This window comes from Musca autumnalis, unplaced genomic scaffold (genome assembly GCF_047663935.1).
Source record: "Musca autumnalis isolate F117 unplaced genomic scaffold, ASM4766393v1 scaffold_3, whole genome shotgun sequence".
NCBI classification, from domain to species: domain Eukaryota; kingdom Metazoa; phylum Arthropoda; class Insecta; order Diptera; family Muscidae; genus Musca; species Musca autumnalis.
Genome location: NW_027411866.1, coordinates 180,787,245 through 180,812,440, shown reverse-complemented (window position 1 = coordinate 180,812,440; position 25,196 = coordinate 180,787,245). Strand labels below are relative to the sequence as shown.

The window sequence follows — 25,196 nt, the reverse complement described above, 5'->3', positions numbered from 1 at the left end:
TCTATGTACATAGGCATGCTTTGTGCTAGCTAGAAATTAAATGTTTTTGTTTGCATTTATTATTGTCAAGTGCTTTTGATTGAAAACTTCTTGTGTAGTTGTAGTTAGTTGCTGTAACTTTAATGTTGATGAAATGTTGCCACAATTGTAAAATGTTGTATTGTGTTTGAATTGAAGAAAATCTGATATTACATAAAAAATTAATTAAATACACAAATTTCACATTTAATTTTACAAAGAGTATTAGGAACATTTGACATAAGTTGTAATACAAAACTTTCAAAACATTTTCAATGATTTTATTTTTAAGACACTTATACAAATATGTTTATTTTAAATGCTGCAAAACCAATTTTAACTTTAAACATTACATGACCTAATTAAAAAAAATCTAATTATTTTTCCGTATGTTTGTATGCAATCGGATAATTCGACTCTCCTCAGCTGCAGGCATAAAATACGTATGTATGTATATATGAAACATTTGATCCGATAAGCTGGTTTTAGAATAGATTATAACACATTTGATCCGTAAAGGTAATATTTCCTGTTGTGAATAACGCGCTTTTATATATCTTGGCCAGACCGGTTTTTGAAGTACTTTCAGAAGGCTCATATTCATATCGCTTTATAGTAAGTATCTTCTAACCGTGCCGTGAGTAGGGCGTGTTCGTGCCTTCTCGAAAATAGCCGTGTTTGTGCGTGTCGTGCCGGAATAAATTTTTGGCCGTGCTTGATCGTGCTTTTTTTCAAAGAACGACTTTGCACGACACGACCGAACACGATCTGCACAATGTGCCACTATCGTGCTAAACTTTTGGGCTCCCTTTAGAAGCCGTGCAAGAGACCATACTAAACACAAAAATCGAACAAGAATATAAAACCGACCAAAAAATTCACCAACTGTAGTTTTTTCCCTAAAATTATTTGCTTCGTTTTTGTAGTCTGGTATTTTTTGCCGTTTTGTTATGGAGAGGCAAGAACAAAAAGATGATGTTTGCTTGCCATTTGTTTTGTTCATGAGAGAGAAGCAAATACAAAAACAACTCAGCGGGTTGACGCAATATACTGTATACATAATGAATGAAACATCTGACAATAATATGAGGCTGATAGACTTCGCAGCGGCAAAAAAACATGGTAGTTAGCAGCAAAAGATTTGAACATCTCGACATTCATAAGAGCACCTGGCTCTCTCCAAATCAGAAAACAAGAAATCAAATTGATCACGTTGTGATAGATGGAAGACATTCAAGAAATCAAATTGATCACGTTGTGATAGATGGATGACATTCAAAGAGCGTGTTGGATGTGCGTTCGTTCCGAGAAGAAAACGTAGACTCGAACCACTACCTTGTTGCAGCAAAGGTACGCACCCGCTTAAACATAGCAAACAAAGTACGAACAGACACAACACAAAAGTTAGACATCGGTAAGCTGCAATCACAACAGATAGCCACAGCATATTCCACTCAACTAGCCCAATTGCTTAATCAAAGCACTCCTCATCCCGATAACATATCAGCGCAATGGCAAAGCATTGCCCACTCCATGCAAACAGCCTCAAAATCTACACTTGGATACCAGAGACCTCCACCAAGGAATCCATGGTATGATCAGGAGTGTCGTGCTGCTACCGAAGAGAAAAATGCGACATGTAGGGCTACTTTACAATCAGTAGCAAGGCGTAGCGCCGGAGAGAGGTATCGGGAGAAAAGGAGAGATTTAAAACAAATTCGTTTTGTTACGCAACATTCGTTTCAAAAACAATTTGTTTTACAAAAACAGATTATTATGTTTGATAAATTTATAGTAATCAGCACTTGAAATTTTACATACATACATATTTTTATTTTATAACATATACACGGTGTGCCCTAACCAAATTTAAATGGAAGGTGCTTACACCTGGGAAGTTTTTGCAGATTCTAAACTACAATGCTCATAGATGAGAAATATCAAGATAAACACATCGCCGCAGGGATTTTCAAATAAATCGCGATTTAAGTTCACATTTTTAGGGGTTTATTATGTTTTCACGATTTTGGGCACAAAAAAATGTTGTAGCTGTGAAAATTCTCCACAAGATTGACCTTTATGATATTATCGTAGGTTTTACCGTTTTTGAGATATAGAAGTTCAAATTGAAACAATGCACTGACTGTATCGCCTCCTTATAAAACAATATCATGTTAAGTGCGCCTTAACTAACTTTTGATGAAAACCGCTTACACATGGGAAGATTTCGCGGATTCTGAAACAGCAATGTTCATAGATGAGAAAAATAAAAAAAAAAAAAAAAACAGAAAAAATCGCTGGAGGGATTTTTAAATAAATCGCGATCAAAAATTAAAATTTTAGGGGTTTTTAGGTTTTCACGATTTTGTTTGGAACACACAAGTCGTATCGAAATGATTTTTAAGGAATATGTTGTAGCTGTGAAAATTCTCTACAAGACTGACCTTTAGGTTTTTTCGTAGGTTTTACCATTTTTTATATATAGAGGTTCAGTACAAATTTTTAGGTTTTTATCTTAAGTCTTTAAGATTTTGCTTGAAAACCGCAACTCATATCAAAACGGGACTAAGGAAAATGTTGAAGCTATGAAAAGTCTCTACAAGATTGGATGATCTATTTTTTTTCTAGGTTGTACCATTTTCAAGATATATAAGTTTAATTTGGAAATTGCAGTAATGGCATTGTTTTATAAGGAGGCGATACAGTCAGTGCATTGTCTCAATTTGAACTTCTATATCTCAAAAACGGTACAACCTACAAAAATATCATTAAGGTAAATCTTGTAGAGAATTTTCACAGCTACAACATTTTTTTAGGCCCATCTATATAGAACGGTTTCCAAGCAAAATCGTGAAAACCTAAAGAACCCCTAAAAATGTGAACTTAAATCGCGAATTATTTGAAAATCCCTCCGGCGATTTTTTTGTTTCTCGATATTTCTCATCTATGAGCATTGTAGTTTCAGAATCTGCAAAATTTTTCCAGGTGTAAGCTACTTTCATTTAAATTGGTTAAGGCGCACCGTGTTTATTTTTAAATTTACAATTGCCAACAATAAACACTATCAAATTAAATTCCTTTGAAATTCTCAATTATTATTCAGCATTTTATGTAAACGCATTATATATAAATTCCATATAGAATACGAAATACAGATAATATACAAATAAAAAACTGATTCGCAAGAAAGGCTATAGTAAAAATGCAGATGATATTGAAAATTGTTTTTTATGAGGGGGAGATTGCAAAAATTAATTTCCGAAAAAAAACAAATTCAAATAAAGACGTAAGAGGCTTATTCACCTAAAAGGTTTATTTTTCGAAAGGATTTATTTATATTCTGTTATTTGTTGTGAATGGGTTTTAAATTTGAAACAAAAAAAAAAACGGTATTGTTTAGTTAGATAGCATTTTGCATACTAAAAAGTGATTAGAGCTTCATTGGTTGGCACAACATTTCAAATGATATGCATTTTTCACTAGTAATACTCTCTCTAAAAAAGTTGACAAATTAAAGTTTTTTACCTGTCCGCCACAATTTTTTGAATATCAAAGCACGTACTTCTGTAGAATTTAACAAGTAAGCAAAGACTATAGTCGGACGGGGCCGACCATGTGATACCCTACACCACTACTCGTGGAAATTAGCTTTCAGCAAATCAAAATTCATTAATGGAACAAATAAACTTATTGTAAGAAATAGCTTTGTAGATTCTGCCACCTTATCACATCAAGCTTAAATAATAATATAATAATTGTTCCACAAACATCCCTTAAGGGACAAAGGAGACTTCCCTCATATCAATGAGTACATCCCGATTCATATTTCCTGATATGGGAACCTACAGTTTATCGCCGAGTCGAAACGGCGTGCCCTAAGCCACCACTTGTAGAGGTATTTTACATGACTAAAATACTCAGAAAATGACGCCAACATTACTGAGGGGTATTTTCCCACCGTTTGAAGTTACCTGGCCGGGGAATTGATCAACGGTGGCATAATACCCCTTAGTAATATTGACGACATTTCCTGAGTATTTCAGCCATGAAAAACTTTTTACAAGTGGTGTCTTAGGGCACGCCGTTCGGACTTGGCGGTAAATTGTTGAATGTATATATCAGAAATCGGCACACAACAACAAAAAATTGAGCAAACATTGTGCGATTGCATGGTTTTTAAATGCGTTAAGAGAAGCTTTCTTGGCATGCTCGCGAGTAAAGGGCTGCCGAATGCTGGTATAAATCCCAAAATTATACACAAGGAGGAGCTCAGTGGGTGCCTTCCCCTTCACCAAAATTAATATTTCAGAAAAACTTTAACGGTAGCGATACCGAGTACCTGGCGAAGCGACCCCATGCTGCAATATGATCTGATGCAGCTGTAATTCTGAATTTTGGAATTAAGATTACTGTTGACGTGTAGGATTAAGGTAGTTGTGGATATTCGTACTCTAGGGTACGAATAGTACTAAATAGTACCAAATTTGGTACAATTTGGATTTGGGTGAACGGAAATTCCGAGATTTGGAATAAGGAGTACTATTGGAGTGTAGGATTGATAAAGTTTTGGATATTTTTAGTTATGGGTACGAAAAGTACTAAATAGTACTAAATTTGGTACAATTTAGATTTCAATGATGGGATACATTTGGAATCGTGAAATTCGAAATTAAAATTGCTGTTGGAATGTTGATAGAGGTAGGTTTGGAAATTCGTACTATGGATACGAATAGTACTAAATGGTACCAAATTTAGATTTGAGTTATCGGATATATCTGGAATCCTGAAATTCGGAATTAAGCTTATTGTTTGAACATAGCACTGAGTTAGTTTTGAAAATTTGTACTTATGGGTACGAAAAGTACTAAATGGTACTAAATTTGGTTTTCGGTGATCTGATGTAGCTGCCATCCTCAAGTTTGGAGTTAAATTACCTGTTGAATTGTATGATTGATAAAATTTTGGAAATTTTTAGTTAGGGTAGGAAAAGTACTAAATAGTACTAAATTTGGTACAATTTGGATTTGAGCGAACGGCTAGAGCTGGAATCTTGAAGTTTGGAATTAAGATTACTGTTGGGGTGTAGGATCGAGGAAGTTTGGAAATTCGTACTTATATGTACGAAAGGTACTAAACGGTACTAAATTTGGTACAACTTGGATTTGAGCGAACGGTTAGAGCTGGAATCTTGAATTTTGGAGTTAATATTACTGTTGGGGTTAGTTTTGGAAATGCGTACTTATGCTTACAAAAGTACTACATTTTGTACAATTAGGATTTGGGGGAAATTATAGCGCTCGAATCCTAAAATGTGGAATTAGGTACACTTAGGGGTACGAAATGGTTCCATGTATGGTACAATTTTGTATTGGTTGAACGGATAGATCTGGATTCGTGAGATTTGGAATTAAGATTACTGTTATCATTTGCTTAAAACGTCCGATTTAAGAAATATGTGCCTTAAATAGTTGTAAATGGCACAGGATTTAGTACAATTTGTTATTGTGTGAAGGGAATTTTGAAATAATAGGAGGAGGTTCGTACGAGTATTTATGTATTTACATGTAAAGTACTAAATAGTTCTATAATTGGTTTTGAGGGAACAGATAGAGCTGGAAATGAGGATGGCGGTTGTTGGGTTAGGCCATATTTGCGCTGAGAACCTCAATTAAAATATCTCAAAAAATGTGGATTGCTTTTGTGTAGGCGTGACAAAATGTTTCCACAATTCTATATTATATATTGTTTATTTATTTTGTATATTTAACGCATACGAAGTAGCGGGCACTTTGCTAGTTTTTTAATAAAAATTTAAAATTTCTAGTTTCAACAGAAGGGTTGAACAGGACAATTAATACGCCTGTGCTCCACGTAATTCGCAATAATGCACAAACTGGGAATTTCTCTGTCATGATAGAGACAATTATAGCACATGAGGAAAATGTGGTTCTCTACAGAAAACCCACTTTATATTAGGCGGTAGCCCCGTTATCTACCAAACTCATTCTTGCAATTTGTAAAAGTGGAAAGGTCAGTCGTTTTTTTTTTTCATATGTAGGCTACTTTGGCGGTATATGCCCTCCAGAAATTAAACTATGGACAAAATATAAAATGTTTATATTTTTCATGCAAAAGTAATGGTCCATTTCACCAACTAAATAATATCAGATCATCATCCAAAATTGTAGGCATCTTTTTCGACCTAAAGTCTTACCTCGTGCAAAATTTCGTGATTATTGAGTTATAATTGCGACCTCTAGCGTGTTTATTATTAAACTACAAACAAATAATTCGATATATAAGGCTGTAACTCTGTTATCCTATCATGTACACCAACACAATTGGCAACAATAGAAAGGTCAAAAATATATTTTCCAAGTATATCTTACTTAGCCGGAATATGTCTTCCAAGAATAAAGATATAAGATGTTTATTAAAAATTTTCAGACAAAAGTTGTGGTGCATTTAACCCTCTAAATATTATCTGATCATCATCTCAAATTGCAAGCTTCTTCTTCGTCATATACCCTTACCTTGTTGATCGGACTATTATTGCGACCTACAGAGCCGCTACAAAATTAGGTAACAATTATGTTTTTGGTCCATTTCACTCGCTAAATATTTCACGATCATCACTAATAAAAATAGGGATCTATACTGGTCTGAACCCGACCTCCATACAAAATTTCGTGACAATCGGTCCATAATTGCAGCCTGGAGTTTGATTACAATTTATAATGGACAGACGGACGGACCACAACCACAACAAACTATTTTCGAAATGCCCTGAAAATAACAAAACTGCGTGCATTACCAAGCATATGTGAGGACGATAGATCTTCAATAAACCCACAATCAATGTGAATTTTCCAATTTTGGCATATTGTTTAGAAATGTATAATTTATGTAATAGTTCCTCAAATATCCCAGTAGGAACAAGGGAGACTTATCTTATACAAACGGATTCATGTTATGTCGTTGATATGTGACGTATTTTTTATCGCCGAATCCGAAAGGCATGGCCTAAGTTGCCACTTGAAGAGAAGTTTTTCATGGCTGAAATACTCAGGAAATATCGGCAGCATTACAAAGAGGTATTATGCCACCGTTGAAAATTTGATGTGGCCAGGTCTGGGAATAATACCCTGACATTCAGCGTGCAAAGTGGTTGCACATAGCTAATTGCTGGAGGTTGTGGTGTAGCGTATCACATTACTTGTTTTTAAAATATTTTAAATGCAAAACATTTTTGGTAATGAAGATCGTTCAGTTTCGTGTTTGATTAAAATTAAAATAAATGTAATTAGTATATTAAAGGGGGTTCAGAGCGACTATTTCGTGTTACATGGATTTTTATCAAAATAAATTTGTAATACATTTTCCACATTATAGTGAAGTTCTAAATAAGTGGGATCTAAACCCAGTGTTTCAAAGTGTATATAAGTTTTGCCATAAATGTGGCGGTATGTTAAGAAATCGATTTAGCTTGCACACTTACGCAAAAGGTGTATTTATAATTATATTATCAGGGAACTTTACATTTAAAAAAAAATTAAGTGGATCAATTGGACCAACAAATAATTATAATAAAGCCTTTGCTTATACTTTTTCTCATAGTTTTCTTATAAATTTATTAAACGATTCCCAAAATGTATTAATATTTATCTCTCTACCATATAAAGTAAACTATTTTTATACCCTCAGCCTTTAGGCTAAAAAGGGTATATGCACTTTGATACGATGAAAATGTGCCTCATCGAAATAATGGTTTTAGACCCCAAGTATGTTTGGACGAAATGTGTTTCAGACAATTTGGAGTTGATCTAGCCATGTCCGTCCGTCTGTCTGTCTGTCCTGCTGGTGGAGCGCATGATAACTCTCGAACGGATGAACCGATTCGGTTCAAATTTTGGCTTTCGTAATATTTTGCCCAAACTTAGTTTAAGTTCGAAGATGAGCTACATCGGTTCACTCGTTCCGGTACCTCCCCCACAAAAGTTCGAAAATGTTCGGAAAGTTTGTGCGCACGATAACTGTCGAAGGGAGTAACCGATTTGGTCCATACTTTGTATAGCGCAAACTTTCTACCAGAGGAATATGAGGTTTTAATATGGTCTCAATAGGTCCACTCCTTCGGGTACCTCCCACACAAAATTTCGGAAAAGTTCAGTTTAGGGCCATTTCTCGAATAGCTTTGATTTTTGTTTTAGCAACTTGTATTCACTGCCCTCCATACGACGGTTTAAGTTTTATCAGGGGCAAGTCCATACTTCCTGAGAAAATAGCATGAAAGTTACAAAAACTCCTATGACACCGTGTGAGGTGGTTGGAGCGCAAGAGAACTCCCGAACGGATCTGCCGATTCGGTCCAAAATATGGCCTTAGTAATATTTTGTCCAAACATAGTTTAAGTTTGAAGATAAGCCATATCGGTCCACTCCTTCAGGTACCTCCCCCACAAAAGTTCAAAAATTTTCGGAAAAATTGTTCATACGGTAACTCTTGAAGGGAGTGGCCGAATTGGTCTGTACTTTACACATCTTAATATATCTACTAGATATAGATCAGGTTTAAATATGGACTATATTTGTCCACTCCATCCGGTACCTCCCACACAAAATTTCGGATAAGTTCATTTTAAGACCTGCTCTCGAATCACTTTGATTTTTGTTGAAGCAACTTGCATTCGCTGCCTCAATTACGATGGTAAACGTTTTTTCAAGGGCAAGTCCTTACTTCTTGAGAAACCAGCCGAAGGGTGTAAAAACCCCCTATGGCACCATATGTAGTGGCTGGAGATCCACTTTCATAATGGTCAATTTGATCTTTAATCCTAATCAACATTTTTGTCTGTTCAAACGCCCAACATTTTTAAAACCCCCTAAATACATACGTATGTATTTTGGAAAAAAAAATTTTCAATGTACACAGGCTGAGGGTATATCTCTGTCGGCAAAGCCGACTGATACTTTTTACTTGTTTTTTATACCCTCAGCCTTTAGGCTAAGGAGGGTATATACACTTTGATACGATGAAAATGTGCCTCATCGAAATAATGGTTTTAGACCCCAAGTATGTTTGGACGAAATGTGTTTCTGACAATTTGGAGTCGAGCTAGCCATGTCCGTCCGTCTGTCCTGCTGGCTGGAGCGCACAATAACTGTCGAACGGATGAACCGATTTCGTTCAAATTTTGGCATTCGTAATATTTTGCCCAAACTTAGTTTAAGTTCGAAGATGAGCTACATCGGTCCACTCCTTCCGGTACCTCCCCCACAAAAGTTCGAAAATGTTCTGAAAATTTGTACGTACGATAACTCGTGAAAAGAGTAACCGATTTGGTCCATACTTTGCAAATCGTGAAATGTCTACCAGACTTAGATGTGAGTCGAATATGGACTCAATCGGTCCACTCCTTCTGGTACCTCACACTCAAAATTTCGGATAAGTTTAGTTTAGGACCTTCCCTCGAATCGCTTCGATTTTTGTTTTAGCAAATTGTATTCACGACGGTAAAAGTTTCATCAGGGGCAAGTCCATACTTCCTGAGAAAATAGCCTGAAAGTTGCAAAAAAAAACCTATGACACCGTGTGAGGTGTTTGAAGCGCTAGATAACTTTGGTTTGAAGCGCTAGATAACTCTCGAACGGATCTGCCAATTCAGTCCAAATTTTGGCCTTAGTAATATTTTGTCCAAACATAGTTTAAGTTCGAAAATAAGCCATATCGGTCAACTCCTTCAGGTACCTCCCCCACAAAAGTTCAAAAATGTTCGGAAAAATTGTTCGTACGGTAACTCTTGGCCGAACTGGTCCATACTTCACACATCCTAATATATCTACCAGATATAACAAAAAAAAGCATTGTTCCACAACATCCCATACGGGACAAGGGAGACTTCTCTCTCTTTCTCTCTACCAGATATAGATCAGGTCTGGACTATATTTGTCCACTCATCCGGTACCTCCCACACAAAATTTCGGATAAGTCCACATTAAGACCTGCTATCGAATCACTTTGATTTTTGTTGAAGCAACTTGCATTCGCTGCCTCAATTACGATGGTAAAAGTTTTTCAGGGGCAAGTCCATACTTCTTGAGCAAACAGCCCGAAGGGTGTAAAAACCCCCTTATGGCACCATGTTTAGTGGCTGGAGACGCTCTTCCTTAATGGTCAATCCATTCCTTTAAGTATCTCCTCTGCAAATCTTTTGATCTTTAATCCTAATCAAAATTTGTGTCGATTCATACGCCCAAAATTTTTAAAACCGCCTAAATACATACGTTTTTTGGAGAAAAAATTGTTTCAATATTCCTAGGCTGAGGGTATATCTCTGTCGACAAAGCCGACTGATACTTTTTTACTTGTTTTATTTTTTTTTTTTTTTTTTTTTTTTTGATAAATTTAGAAAAAATAATTTTTCCCGGCAAAATTCGCTAGACGCCGACTCCAGACTCCGACTCCGAAACCCTTCTTAAAACGCGCACAAAAATGTGTACATATCTCCCCGTTCGTTTTCTAGCTATCTTTGGCATCACAAAACGTTTTTACAAAAAAGGGTTTCGTAGATAACCACTTACCACAAAACTATGCAATTTTTTATTTAAGAACAGAAATTCCAAAAGTTTTTTTTTTAATGTGCTCTTTTAGATCAAAATATGTAAAAAAAAATAATCGTAGTTTTCTTGAAAAAAATCATGAAAATTTAGTAGTTTGCCCTGTATAGTATATAGGCATAACCCCTTAATTAATTCCTTCTCGTTTTACCATTTAGATTATTGTCCATAACATGTATTACGTATAACTAATTGTTTGAAAAGAAAAACTTTATTCCTTCAGCTATTCAACACTTTCTACCATACCCCAAGTCAAAAAACATTTTATTCAATTAATAAATAAAAAATATGAACCATAAATTTTTGTATAATAAAACTATGTGTTTTTCTTTCTATGTGTTTTCTTTCCAGCTCAAATGAAAACCTACTATAACAGACGCAGGAGAACAAATGTGTTGGCCATTAAACACACTTAATGGATATAATGGTGGTAATCCATGCAACTGTGCCAGAGGAATGATTTCTATACCTTTTAAGCTGCTAGCCTTTACGATGCATACAGGCTGCAATAAATGTTTGGTGGTATGGTGTTACCACCGGTTTTTTCTGTTTGTTTACCATTAATACCTGATATTGATTGTTAAATATAGGTGGTTATTGCCATATGATGAAAAACAATGGATGCTGGTACAAAATGTGTTTCACATATCCCCAGTGCTGTACTCAATGTTTGTATTAACACATTAAAAAGTTTTTCGCAAAAAAAAAAATACACATATTAAAATGGGGCCAGTAAAATTTACAACCTTGTAAAGTATTGGCGCCGCTAAAATAATTGTAGAGGGGTTGGTAAATTGAATTTAATTTTAGTATTTACTGGTTGACTAGATTTTATGCATACATTAATTTATTAACTAAACGAACAAAGGTGAAAACAAAGAGACGACTTGGATAAAGTGCACCACTAGTAGGTGTAGTGTATACAAACGGCTTCCAGTTCAATAAATTTATTGTTATTTTTATACTCTGTTTTCCAATTAAAATTTTTTTCTTCCTCATGGCCGTGACCGCTTAGCTAACATTAAGAGGTAATAGAAAAACTTCCCTGGACATGATTTTTATAAAAGTCTGTGGTTTTTAATTTTTTTTAACAAATCCAATTAGCTGCAACATAACGGACACTAGAGACAGCAGAGATTTAAATGATTGAGAAATAATCGACTACATATGTACATTTAAGGCTATATATACATTTATACGTTTAGGACATTTAAGATTTTTCAGTAAATATTCAATGCAATCATCAATAACAATTCCGTGCGAAATTTTTTCCCTTTCCCCAAGTTCGCAATTTTTTATTTCCATATTTATGCACCAAAAGGCGTACAGAAATAAAGCCCCAAAATGCATTTTTGAAATTGGGGTACATTTCGCAAATGCAATATCACCCCAAACACCGAAAATACAAACTATCCATTTACACCCCAAAATATTTATTCACTTAAATTTGGGGTGTAAATGAAGCAACAAAAATTGGGTGTATTTGCAAAAAGGATTTTTATATACATACTAGCTGAACCTGGTGCGCTTTGCTGCCCCGACTACGATAAAATATAATGGAATGCCATAATTATATTAACGTTTTTAATAATTTAACGAATAAATATAGGAGATATGAAGGCTTTATATACTTATTCAGGGTTGTTATGGAGCTACTATGGTATTTTTGTATGTTTCAGGAGGCAATAATACTATAAGTACCAAGCCTCAAAATTAATTTAAAAACATCGTTAAAATTGTCTTGTTATACCCTTCACCATAGTACGGTGGTATATTAAGAATTGCACGCCATTCCTCCTCCTCGAAATAACCATTTTAGATTCCACAAAGTATATGAATTAGGGCGGACAATAAAACGCCCAATATGTTTTCTATTGGACCCAAGGACCTTGTATATGAAATTTTATGGCGATCGGTTAACGTTATCCCCTGCCACTCGAACGATCTTTGTTTTCATAGTAATTTGTATGGGACCAAAGTGGAATATTGTAAAGGCCGTACTTATGGTCCAATCGATGAAAAAGCTTTAAAAGGTAATTGTTGTTGCTAAAAACGATTTCTACAGAAATTTATTACGATCAGTTAATGGTAATCCGTGTCCCTAACAGATCTTTATTTTCATAGTACTTTGCATGGCACCTATAATTGGCCAAATATGTATGTATATTGGAGCAAATTAAAATCAACCCGGTTTTCATAAATTTGGTAGGATTCCTTTTTAGCCACAGCAATGAACTGATTAAATATTTTTAACGATTAATATCTAATTCTGGCCTGTAGATCGTTTTCCTGAAAATTCGCCTTGGACCCCCATAAAATATACGATCATGGTAAATTATTGTAGAAATTCTTGTTTAATCACAACAATGAACTGGTCCAGTTTTGATTCGATTGAACCATAAATACGGCCTTTAGAACATTCACCTTTGGTCCCACACAAATTACTATGGAAGAAAAGATCGCTCTGTTGGCGCAGGTAAACGTTCATTTATAAGGTTTGTAGACCAAATGGAAAAAATGTTTCAAAGGCGTTTCAAAATCAAATTTGTCGTTTTGTGGGCCGTTCTAATATACATATTCGTGATCAGCGTGGAAATTTGCATCGATATATAGCCATGCCCATCTGTGGAAATCAATCTAGCATCTGAATGGATTTAAGAATGTGGATAAAATGTTGGTGGAAGCTATAGTAAAAACTTAGAACTTTTGGTATTAAAAATGGGCAACTTAGAACCACGTTTTGGTATAGTCCCCATACAAAAAGAAAGCGAAGCTACGACGCACAGAGGGGAAACTTGTGTTAAAATTTGATCAAAAGCCCTAGAAAGCTCATTTATAGTCGGATTGATATAAAATTTTGCACAAAGCATATCTTCTGTACAATGATTAATCCTATAGAAAATAATGAAAATCGGTCCAGATTTGGATGCAGCTTCCATATATATTCGCATCTGATATGAGATAAAAATGCACCAAAATCACTGAAATTTGACACATGCAACCTGAACTAGCCTAAAAAAATATTGAGCCAATTTTCAAACAAATCGGTACAGATGTATATATAGTCCCATATACATATATTTCATTCCAAATTTTATTTTTTGAAACTTACTTAAATTAAATTTTTCTCAATTCACATGAGAAAAGCCGTGAATGTTTCTGAATAATGCAAACATATTTGATAGGTGTTGGTTTAGTCTGATAAATAAGAGTCCCGGTTATAAGGCGGAACAAAATTTAGTGTGAGTAAACCTTGCAATTCCATATAAAAATATTTCATATTTTAGTTGAGAAAAATTAGATTTTTTCGGAATGGCGCAAATATGCGCAATTTTTTATGATTGAATCGGATATTTGAGACTTAAGCGCATAAAACATTAGAAGAAACTATAGTCGGGAAACGAAAAATATTAATTTTCTTGAAAAATATTAATTTTCGCGAAAATAATGTCATTTTAATGTTCACCTAATTTCTTAGTTTTCGAAAATTTACTTTTTGTTTTCAGTATGGCTGAGTTCAATCGACTGCTGCATTGGATTGGTTAATCTTACAAAGTCGAGGATGGTTATAGCAAATGTAGAAAAGAGTCTGGTTGCCGTTTAACAACATTTTTTTCATAAAAAACGATTTTCATATTTTGAGTTTTGAGCAACTTTAGGCCTACGTTTCCCCTCTGTGCGACGCTTTAAGGAATTTTGAAGGTATTAGCCCCCCATTTGTCTTCCGACTTTGTTATGTTTCCAGAGGTAAGAAAACATATGCACAACAAATTTATTAGGTATAGGCCCCATATTTTCGTCCCCCCACATTTTCGTTTTTATTGGCTGTATGTGTTTTTTAGGTTTTCACCATTTTGCTTGGAAACGGCAAGCTCTAACGAAATGGGACTTAAAAAAATATTGTAGCTATGAAAATTCTCTACAATATTGACTATTAAGATAACTTCGCAGTTTTTACCGTTATTGAAACATAGAAGTTCAAATTAGGACAATGGATTGACTGTTTCGCCACCTTATAAAACTATGTCATGACTGCAATTTCCCAACTTAAACTTATATGTATCTCAGAAACGGTACAATATAGGAAAAAATTACGAAAGCCAGTCTTGTAGAGAATTTTTTCAGCAACAACATATTCTTTAGAAAATAATTGCAGTTTTCAAGCTAAATCCTGAAGACCTAAGAAAAAAATCTGAAAGTTTGAACTGAACCTCAATATCTCAAAAATGGTAAATCCTAGTAAAACATCAATCAGGCAATCTTGTACAGAATTTTCATAGCTACAAAATTTTATTTATTCTCATTTCAATAGGACTTGCGGTTTCCAAGAAAAATCATGAAAACCTAGAAAAATCCTAAAAATTACAACTTTGATCGCGGTTTATTTAATAAATCCATCAGCGATTTTTTATTGTATTTTGATTTTTCTCATCTATAAACACATAAACATTCCTGGTGAAAGACGTTTTCATTTAAAGGTGGTTAAGGAGCACTGTGTATAATACTGTTTTATAAAGAGGCGATACAGAATTGAACTTTTATATCTCAATAATGGTAAAAACTACGAAGATATCACAAAGGTCAATCTTGTAGAAAATTTTCATAGCTACAACATTTTCTTCAGTCCCATTTCGTAAGGACTTGCGGTTTCCAAGCAAAATCGCGAAAACCTAAAAAAACCTTAAAATGTCAACTTGAAACGCGATTTATTTAAAAAGCCCTCCGGCGATTTGTTTATTTTTTTGATTTTTCTCATCTTTGAACATTGTAGTTTCAGAAGACGCAAAAACTTCCCAGGGGTAAGTACTTTCCATTTAAATCAGATTCAAGAGCACGGTGAACAGGATATACTCCACATAGAACGGTATCTCCCGAGGTTTGGTATTAACATCTCACACACATTACTGAGTCTCTGTTAATGCTATTACACACTTATTTCTGCACAGATTTATTGATATAGATCCACGTTTTAGTATAGCCCCTGTAGAACGGTACCGCCCGGTTTTCGGCTGAAACCTGGTTCCAATGTAATTTGTGGTGGAGGGTATGCAAAGTTCGGCCCGGCCGATCTTAATGCCTTTTTCACTTGTTATTTGCAACCATTATATTTTCACTTCTTACCAGTTGATGGATCATGCATCTTGACATTTATATCGTAACCGTCTTCACCTTCCCAAAACAAAATTGGATATATTGGATAGCGATGAAGCTCAGAAACGCGTTGAAGTTGATCATTTCTGCGTTGAATATCAATATCTCTTTGCAGAAATTGTTCCCCAACAATTACAATTGCCACATCATCGATAGTAGGTGCATTAAATCTTCGTTCATGTTGTCCAACCGGTGTTTTATCAGCGCTAACAACGATCCTATGATCATCAGATGGCATTCTATTCAATGCCGTTTTAAACAACCTAACTAATGCATTGTGTTCAGGGAATAGACCTTGCAATTCTGAAACTATTTGTCTTCTGATATGTGGAGAGATTGTGCATCGGTGATTCAGTTCATCGACTGGATTTCCAATGAAATAGATTTGCAAAAATTGATCATTTGCGTCAGCGAATGGCAACAACGACCCAACTTTATGATAAACCTGTTCTTGAATCTGCATTAAAGAATAATCAGTGAGGTCAGAATTTGAAACGCAATAATTCAACATTTCACAGCAATTAGCAATTACCTTGAACGTTGGCATGAAATTGCCCTCCCTAATGATATTTGTCGCTCCGAAGGAAGTCATTTGAAAACATGAATTATACGACTGAATATTCTTAAGGAAATGTCTTGATTCTGATGTTGCACCGGATACTAACGTTCGTAGTGGCTCTGGTGGTGGATTGAAGGCAGGCAATCGAACTTTACCATTTACACAACATAATCCTGGTGCCTCAGTTTTGAACTTAAGTGCACTACAATGTTCACAAAGGACATTCAATGGCAACATCCGGAAGCGAGCTGTAATCAATCGTACTATTGTAATTGAATGCAGCACGATTCAACTCCAATCTGACACGCCTTTGTCTACGCACTAGTTGCACCAAATTGTCTTGATATGAGCGTTGGCCTGACCGATTACGTCTCATTCTTTCTCTATCTTCAATATTGTGTACTTGTCGGTGATCTTCATTCAAGCGAGAACGTGATCGTGCAACTCGCTCTCGTGTAGATTGAGTTTGTTGTGCAAGTTGTTCATCGCTTTGTGATGTTGTTGCAGCAGCTGTCAATCTCGCACTATTCGTACGTCGACTAATGTTGTGTTTTCTACTTCGTCTCGGCATTCTATGAAGATATGTATTTGTTCAGTTGTTCCTAACAATAAAAGTTAAATATGTATATGTATTTCAATGACACAATAAAATTGAAATACATGTACTTCAATGAATGTTTTCCAAATACGGTTTGCGTATAAAAATACAAAGTTAAAACTTTGTGGTCGGGTACAAACCCGGAAATAACTACGTAAAGCTGGAGACACATCCTCACCATTGTCTCGCAGATTAATTTTCAGACCATTACATCGGGATTTTTTTGCAAATATTAAGTTTCTTTAAAAAATAGGGCGGAGGACCTCTGCTCACCCCGCCACCTCTCAAATTCAAAGAAATTTGTGACCTATTATGTGACTTTGTGCTTTTACTACCTGCCTTTATAGCCATCTCCTTCAGCGTGCTTCCTATTACATTTTCCACAAAATATCATGTAGAAAATGATAACACCAATTTAATCTGTCAATAAACGCTAACAATTAAGACCAAAGGTCTTTCAAACTTTAATTTACAAAAATTAAAAAATTTATTTGAATTAAAAAATTTTAAACAAATTTCAAAAATTGACATCCGAGATGGTGCTTATACAATACACCAACATACCAAATTTCAATACAAGTGGACATACATATCGTGTTTAATGCATAAAATACATGAAATTGGCCGAAAATTAATATGGGAGCCATATTCTATCTGAACCCATTTCAGTATACCTTGGCACACTTTCTTCTATACCAAATTCCATCACATATTCAAAATTTTATTGAATCAAATACTTGAAATCGGCCGAAAATATATATGGGAGGTATATCCAAATCTGAACCGATTTCATTACAATTTGGCATACTTATTTCTACACCAAATTCTGTCACACATTCCAAGTTTCATTGAAATTGCAACATACATAGCGTGTTTGATGCATCAAATCGGCCGAAAATATATATGGGAGCTATGTCGAGATCTGAGCCGATTTTAATATAATTTGGCATTCTTATTCCTAAATTATTTTCCGCCACACATCCAATTTTTGGAGACTAAATCTATAACAGTTCGTGTTCGTAGATATCCGCATACAACTTTTAAAGTTTTTTGGAGATACCTCCGATCCCGACGCTATATCTCCAGATCAATGTGGAATTTCAAAGATTTATGTAGCCAATGTTACGTTCAGGCGATGCAGCAACATTATCTGAAAATCTTTCTTCAAAATATATTTTTGCAAATTTTCGCGGATTTTTCGCGATATCTCAAAAATAAAATACATCAGATCCTTCCTTGGATAAGTACGAACATTTTGAGACAATATTCTCTGACAATCTTTCTTCAAAATATATTTTTGCAGATTTTCGCGGATTTTTCGCGATCTCTCAAAAATAAAGTACGTCAGATCCTTCCCAGGATAAGTACGAAAATCTTAAGACAATATTCACTGACAATCTTTCTTCAAAATATATTTTTGCAAATTTTCACGTATTTTTCGCGATATCTCGAAAATAAAATACGTCAGATCCTTCCTTGGATAAATACGAACATTTTAAGACAAACGCGAAACAAATCGGTTGTAAATTGGTCGAGTTTTTGATTCACGTACGAACGTCATTTGAGTTTTATATAATAGATATTCATACAATAGTTTGTAATAACTAACTAATTGATGTCTATTCTTTTTTATAATTTTAACATATTGAAACCACTTCCACTCTCCTTTCTAAGGCCATGTTTATATTATAGCCTTTTGCAGGGTTGACCTTCTTAATGAGGATTTATTTGACGTATACGCAAGGGAGTTGATATTTGAAACCCAGTGGGTTTGTTAAATCCGGTTACATATATAAACGTACTATAATTCTGTTTGAATTGATTTGGATAGTAGCAGAGGAAAAATATATATTAAAAATTTTAGAAGGTACAAAGTTTTTGTAATAAATTGCAAATAATTTTATAAAACCGAAAAGCGCCGTAGGCGAAAATATTTTTGAAAAAATCGCGCGATTTTTCTTCAAAAATATTTTTACAGTTTTACTAAATAAAAAGTTTTTCTAAAAAAATGCAAGCTAGCGAATTTTTACAAAAATATTTTTGCTATTTAAAAAAATACAGAGTTTTTGTAAAAAAAAAAACAAACACATACAAAATTCCCGATTTAAGTTTTTTTTTTTCAATTTAATTAATTAATATACTCTACATACGAAATGTCTTCGACGAATACCGCAGTCTGGTAAAATTTCTCCGAATTGCTACTGACAAATTCAGATGTAATTTCATTTTTCAACACTTTTATGAAATCTGGAAGATTTTGTGGAAACTTCGGTATTGTTTGGCACTTAAGCATTCCCAAATATACAATTCCGATTACATTCTAACTTCTTCTCTAAATTGTATAACATTATAATAATATTATAATGGAAATATATAATGGAAAATATATATATTATAATGGAAAATTTCGGAAAAAAATAACTTTGACATTAAGAAAAAAATCGTTGGGAGTTAGTCCGGGTTTTTTTGTAGTTATCTCCGCTTTGCTTCCGGTGGCCGGACATAACTCCCACCGAATTTTGTTTGTTTGTTCTTAATAAAATTTATAAAATTACACCCTAATTTTTGTTTGTTTTCTTCATAATAACTTTCGAAAATACACCCCAATTCATTGTTAATGTTAAACACTGGACTGCATTTGGGCCCTAAACATGTGCAAAAAAGGCCTCAATGAAAAATGCAATTAGACCCCAATATTATTTAGACCCCAAAGTCTCAAAAAGACGAAAATAGGTCCAAAAGCTTTGTTTTTATTTCCCGTATACCTGTTTGGGGGCGTATTTTCATTTTAAATTTGGGGTGTTACTTCATGGGGACTTATTTCTGTACGCCGTTTTAAAAATTTGATGATATTTGATTTTAGGGGAATTTAACTATTTAAAAATATTGTGCGTGCGGAAAATTCCGAGGGAAATATTCATGATCGCCTTAATTATTTCCATTTACCACTGTTCGTATAAGCTTTGACGACAATCACACGCCTCTTGTGCATCTCACAATTTATATTCCCACAATGCGTATTAGTGTTGACGATAACCATACGTTCCAAAGCACTTCCTCAAATTCATTTTCTTCTAAATCAAAAAGTTTGCTTATCATTCAGCATGTTTATTATGAATCTAAATAAGTAGCTATTAACTAGATTAATGTTCGTACATAAAACTTCAACTGAGATATTAAATTAATTTCCCTCTTACCATACAGGCCTCAGCTGATAACTTAAATTTATCCTGTTAACTCCCTAAGCTATTAATAAATTCAAGAACAAGCCATTGTACATACTTCCTCATAACTAAACCAACCTACTAAAAGCATAAAACTATTTTAAATCCACACATAAAAACCTGAAAATGCATGGCAAATGAATATGTTACAACTTCTATGCGGTTTTTAGTTGAAAACAAGTAAGATATACCCTCAGCCTATTTGAATTTAAACTATCATCTACGGATTGATCGAATGTATTTAGGGCCTTTTCAGAATTTTGTGGCCCTTTTTGGACATTTGAACTTGCCGACAAAAATGTGGAATAGGATTAAAATTCTAAAGTGTTGCGGAGGAGGTACTTAAAGGAATGGACTGACATAGTCCATTACAAAAGTTAATCTTATTTTTGATAGATGTCGTGTCCACTAGTCATTTCAGTGGGTCATCGCATAAATATTGCACCAGAAAATCGATATCGGTCATTTTGGAAGTTAAACTAAATTCGGACAACATATTAGGAGATCCAAAGTTTTAAACAAATTGATTGCCCCATTCAAGATACATCGTGCATTCCATTTTGCATTTTCAGTGAAGTTTTTTTAAATATTGAGGGGGAAGTAGCCGAAGTTGTTGCCCATCTTCGAACTGAGACTAAATTTGGACAAAATATGACGAAAGCCAAATTGTGGACCAAATCGGTTGATCAGTTCGAGAGTTAAAGTGTTCTCCAGCGACTACATATGGTGCCATAGGGGGTTTTTACAACTTTCGGGCTGTTTTCCCAAGAAGTATGGACTTGCCAATGAAAAAACTTTTACCGTCGTCATTGAGACAGCGATTGCAAGTTGCTTCAACAGAAATCAAAGTTAGTCAAGAGCAGGTCTTAAAGTGAACTTATCCGAAATTTTGTGTGGGAGGTACGAAAAGGAGTGGACAAAAATAATCAGTATTCAAAACTGTTATACATCTGGTAGATATATTAGGGTGTGTAATGTATGGACCACATCGGTCACTCCCTTCAAGACTTATAGTGCGTACAATTTTTGCGAACATTTTTGGACCTTTTTGGGAAGGTACTTGAAGGAGTGTACCGCTATGGGTTATCTCCGAACTTAAACTATGTTTGGACAAAATATTACTAAGGCTATATTTTGGACCGAATCGGCAGATCCGTGCGAGAGTTATCTTGCGTTCCATCCACCTCACACGGTGTCATAGGGGTTTTTTGCAACTTTCATGCTATATTCTCAGGAAGTATGGACTTGCCCCTGATAAAACTTGTACCGTCATATGGAGGGCAGTGAGTACAAGCTGGTAAAACAAAAATCAAAGCGATTCGAGAGCTGGCGCTAAACTGAACTTTTCCGAAATTTTGTGTGGGATATACCCGAAGGAGTTTACCGATTGAGTCCATATTTAAACTTCATCTAAATCTGGTAGAACTTTCACGACGAAGGTCATATTTTGCACCAAATCGGTAGATCCGTTCGAGAATTATCTTGCGCTCCAACCACTACACACGGTGTTATAGAGATTTTTTTTTGTACTTTCGAGAGCTGGCCCTACACTGAATTTTTCAGAAATTTTGTGAGGGAGGTAACCGAAGGAGTGGACTGATTGAGCCCTTATTGGAACCTCATCTAAGCCTTGTACAAATGTCACGATGTGCAAGGTATGGACCACATCCGAACATTTTCGAACTTTTGTGGGGGAGGTACCGGAAGGAGTGGACCGATATAACCCATCTTCGAACTTAAACTAAGTTTGGACAAAATATTACGAAACCAAATGTTGGACCCAATCGGCTCATCCGTTCGAGAATTATCGTGCGCACCAGCCAGCCAGACACACAGACGGACATTGCTAAAACACATTTCGTCAAAACATACTTGGGGTCTAAAACCATTATTTCGATGAGACACATTTTGCCCGTATGAAAGTGTGTATACCCTCGTTAGCATAAATGCTGAGGGTATAAAAAATGAATAGAAAAAACTCATTTTTCTACAAAGTTATGTACACTAACTTATATGCGTTACATCCTTTTTATAAAGAAGCATTTGCATTATTTGGAAAGTGAAAAACAGGTAACCTCTTAGCAGAGTAGCCTTTGAAAGGTCTTTTCATGCGTTAAAACAAAATACTTTTTTGTAAATTTACATGTTGCACTGCAGTAAGTAAAACTCTGAAAAGGTAAAGTTTTACATGGACTTTTTCCTGTTTTGTACAATACCTAAGACTTAATGAATAACATAAAGGGTAGAAAAAATCACCTTTGGCCTCCACAACTTTGTGTATTTGTAGTGGTTCGTAATGGAAGTAAACAATTTAAAAATGTTCAATTAACATTTTTATGGCCAGTTTTAAAAGCTAAGTGAAAATATAGTTGCTTCCTCCTTACAGAGAGAGAAGAAGAAAAAACAGAAAAAATGGTAAGGCCAGGACTAAATGGTAGTGAAATTAGATAAAATTTTGTTTAAGTACACTAGGAATAATTAAGACAAAAATAATCCAAAGATGTCCATTTAGAGTCTTCATATTAAGACAATATGCGGGCATTGATTACAAATTATGAGTTTTTAAGTCCTCAACTGACAAAGTATGTAGAGTTGTATGATTGTGCTCAATAGTCATAAGCCATACTGGCTATTTAATGCAGGAAAAAACGAACAAATTATCAACAAAATTTATTATGAGTATACGCAAAACGTATTTACAGAAAATAAGAGTGTTATATATACCAGTTATTAATTGGTCCAGTTGTGCGAAGACCAATAGTGCGATTCTGTAACCCATTTTTTGAGTTACCGACGAAAACTAAAATTACGCAAATTACGCAACGCAAAATTATGAAAGAAATTTTCAAGAAAAAGTTGACACCACTCTTGCTCTTGGCAGAACTTTACGACTACTTTTTATTCGTCGATATCTTACCGACAAACATCGTTAAATACCGAAATTATAAGCATTTTAATTTTACCGATTTTTGTCGGTAACTCAAAAAATGAGTTAGAGAATCGCACTACAGAGGTCTCATACAGTAATGTACTTAGGGTTGCAGATTCAATAATTGTCTACAAGAGTGGTCTTTATGATTCTTAAAAAAGACTTACCATTTTCGAGATATCGCGATCTAAAGGTCAAATAAAAAATTAGCCGCGTAAGTTCATTGTGAGGCGAACCGGTTAAGGTAACGACACTATGTGTTAGATACTGCCGTAAGCTTTCAAACGATATCTACTTTGCAGTAATCGGTTCAGTAGAACCGGGTCTAACCCGGTTTTTAAATTTGGCCTTTCTGGTCGAATAACCGGCGAACCGGATCCGCAACCGTTAAAAATTATACATTTCCGTAATCAGCGCAACAATCCCTACCTTCGGACAAAACTTGAAAAAAATCGGAGAGTTTTCGTTGAGGTCGTTCCCGTTGGGCTTTCGATTATACCCAGCAAAATTTATTTGAAGTTGTTCCTTGTGAAGTAGTGACTGAATAGCTTTTTTTGAAGCAGTCCACGCAGAGTCATGAAAAATGCAGTCCGTTCTTCACATTTTGACAATGTCCGATTTGAATCCATTTCATAAAATTTTCACATTTTAGAAATTTCAAAATTTTGCACAAAAAAAAAAACTTAAAAAGACAAAGAACATAATTTGTTTCTTGTTAATTCTAATAACAGCAATATGTTTGCATCCATAAAAAGTAATTTGTATACAAAAAATAATAAAGGGTTATAGGGTGAACACAATGGACCATAAGGTCTCCGAGTGGAGTGGCTGTCCAACACGACAGCTGCGCGTCCTTTAACCTAACCTATTCACTACAAAGAACTAATGCAAAATGTAAGCACACATTAAGAAGAAGAAGTAAATTAGACAGTATCCTCACTGCACCATGCCCTTGTAAAAATCATGACTTCTTTCACGTAAAAAGATATAGTCCGAAATCACTTGCACTCATGATTTAACTACTTCTTTGGCTACAAACATTTTGCTGGGTACATGTGGGTTAAATGGGCTATTTTTGCATAAAATGACTCTAACATTGAATACTCTACTAAAAACGCACCAATTTTGTTGGAATTTTTTTTAGAAGATAGCTATAATTTCGCTCTTCTAGAAAATATATATTTTTTGGGGGACAGACCCGATTACTTCGCTTATTTTAGCCGGTTCGTCTGAATATGTAGAGCACGTGTAGAACTTTTTCCGTTAATTTTTGTGCTTTTTTTATACCCTCAGCTGTTATACTTTCGAAAATGGGTTATATCGGTCCCCTCCTTCCGGTACCTCACCCACAAAAGTTCGAAACTGTTCGGAAAATTTGTGTGGACGATAACTCTTGAAGTGAGTAACTCATTTGGCCCATACTTTGCACATCGTGAAAATTTCCACCAGATTTAGATGAGGTTCCAACATGGAGTCAATCGGTCCACTACTTCGGGTACCTCCCACACAAAAGTTCGGAAAAGTTCAGTGTAGGACTTGCTCTCGAATCGCTTTCATTTTTAAATGGTTTTATTTAGCTCACCCCGTTTGTTTTATTTATTACTAGCAAAATGCCCGCTACTTCGTATGCGGAAAAGGAATAATATTCAAATAGGCAATATTTAATATGGTGAACACTGAAAAATTTTATGTTCTAATACCTATTTGAATTGACATTTAATTTCTTTCAGGTACTGTTCGTACACGTTTTGTTCGATTCTCAAACAAAGACCTCTACGCTTCAACAGCGGCCTACATTTTAAATTTCAGTCCATGCTTTATTAGAATTTTGGAATTTGTGATATCAAAATGTAGAAAACCGATCGATTCCCCGGTCAGGCAACATCAAATTTTCAACGGTGGCAAAATACCCCTCAGTAATGTTGGCGAAATTTCCTGAGTATTTCAGCCATGTAAAACTTCTCTACAAGTGGTGTCGTAAGGCACGCCGTTCGGACTCGGCGATAAACAGTAGGTCCCATATCATTGAGCTAATATGAAACGGGGTGCACTCATTGATATGAGAGAAGTCTCCCTTGTCCCGTCTGGGATGTTTGTGGAA

General features: G+C 35.0%; 1 long non-coding RNA gene across 1 annotated transcript in view; it reads left to right on the top strand.

Annotated features, from left to right (window-relative positions):
- Positions 1-25,196, top strand: part of LOC141396734 (uncharacterized) — a 611,272-nt gene that overhangs the window by 275,073 nt on the left and 311,003 nt on the right. The window contains exon 4 of the long non-coding RNA XR_012411234.1: positions 10,986-11,156. This is a non-coding gene — a long non-coding RNA (uncharacterized lncRNA). The remainder of the gene's footprint in view (positions 1-10,985; positions 11,157-25,196) is intronic.